Raw genomic sequence first — 1,997 nt, forward strand, 5'->3', positions numbered from 1 at the left:
ACAGCTGTTAATGTTATTACCGCTCTCACACACATGCTGCCCAACGAGGAGCACAAGTTGTCTGTACTTGTGTCATCCGGAGCGGGCCACAGCAGCTTCTCCTGGAGAGCCTGTGTTTGTTTGTTTGTTTATTTGTTTATGTATTTATTAGGAATTATTATTCCTCAACGCTTTTGGAAATAATAGTTGCCCCCTTTTTTTGTGTGTGTGAGTGAAGAAGCCTCAGTAGCCAGGTTGTTACCCCCCTCTTCCTCCTCCTCCACCTCCTCCTCCTCCCTTCATGTCAGTGCGATACTGAAATGGGAAGTGATTAAAAAATAATAAACCCCCTTTTTAGCAATTCTTCTTACATAGGAAAAGATTAAGGCGAATGGCACAGCGTGGCATGAAATTCACCGTTACAAATAAACTGGTGGTTTAACAAATGAAGGCATCTCCTCCGGGCACGGGCGCGATGCTATAATCTCGCCGTGACATGTTTAATCATTAGAGGAAAGGAGACGAATAAAGACTTTTTGCCTGGGAGGGAAAGGTGGCTGGTTTCAGGGAAAAAAAGAAGAAAAAAAAAGAGGAAAAAAAAACGGGCTCCAAAATGATTTCTACCCCGAAGCCAAGTCTCCTCGGGCCATGGCTTAGCCCCCATAAATAAACCGGACCCGGCTTTACCTGCATATTATATATAGGCTTTTAATCATAGAGGGAGGAAATCGGTCTTGTCACTCTGTACATTTATCATGTGCACCCTGAGGCAGCAGGGGTTACCTTTATCAAAGACTAACTCCCTGCCTGAGGCATCCAAACACGCTGAAATTCAGCGATTAAAAGGAGGCAATGATCAACATTATTATGGATTCTCCTGCGGCATTCTTATTTGTGCATTCAATCGAAAGATTTATTTAATCAAGAATATAAAAAGCTCTTTCTTTACTTATTTGGGAACAATCGTGGGCATGAATTTTTAGGAGGGAATTATAATTAATCAGACGGGGCCCGCTTTTTTGGGGTTCATCCGAAAAATTAATTGTTTTTGGATGAGTCCATTCTGCTGTACGTTTGATTGCAAAGCTGGGATCAGAAAAAAAAAATGTAACGAGCTTTAATAATGAGCCAGTCAGCTCTGTAGCTTATAATATTAAAATGGGAGAACTGGCAAAACTGGTGATAGCATAATTACAGCAGCAATGATCACATAAAAAGGTTAGTCTTGTGCGCGCACTGTGCGGTTTTACGCACAGAAGTCAGATGAACAGCCCAGTGAGAAATACTATTATAATGCTGCGTTCTGGTGTCACATCTGAAGATTTAATCTCAACTGGACTCAAATAAGCGGGTGATAGGAAGCACCAGCTCTGCGAGCCCCGTATTGTCCTTTAAATCCTGATGCATCTGCAGCTCAGAGGCCCTTCTTTACTGCATCCTCTGTGTGCTTTAACACCCCCAACACACACACATTTCACAGACACACAGTCCTAACTGGGGATTGTGAAACAATGGTGTCCAAGCATAGCAGCAACAATGATTCAACTTTGTGGCTTTGTTAGACACACGATAATTATTATTATTTTTTTACTACTAGATAATTACAAAAGCAACACCATTGAAGAGCTGGTAATAAGAAAATAGTATTTTAAAACGCTCCACCACAAAAACTATATAATATTAATATTAATTTAATTAATAATAATCATAATAGCAATAAAAACATCATATTAATACCTTTTATCTTGTACAAAATCTGCAATCAAAACTACCATGTATTTTTACTGGACAATTATTTGGATTAATTGTACATAAATGCAGCCTGAACGCATCTTGACATTTTTTACTGGACTGTAAACATTTTCCACTGTTGGTCCCGTTAACTCGTCCCGCCTTGCAAAATAAAAAAAAGCAACAAAAAAAAAAAGCACCCAGTCTGCATGCTGGCCCCTGTCAGAGTGAAAAGGCAAGCGGCCCTGTTTGAACTACCTGTGAAAGTAAACAGGTAAACACGGAGG

Source organism: Stegastes partitus, unplaced genomic scaffold (genome assembly GCF_000690725.1).
Source record: "Stegastes partitus isolate 25-593 unplaced genomic scaffold, Stegastes_partitus-1.0.2 Scaffold351, whole genome shotgun sequence".
In the NCBI taxonomy this organism is placed as follows: Eukaryota; Metazoa; Chordata; class Actinopteri; family Pomacentridae; genus Stegastes; species Stegastes partitus.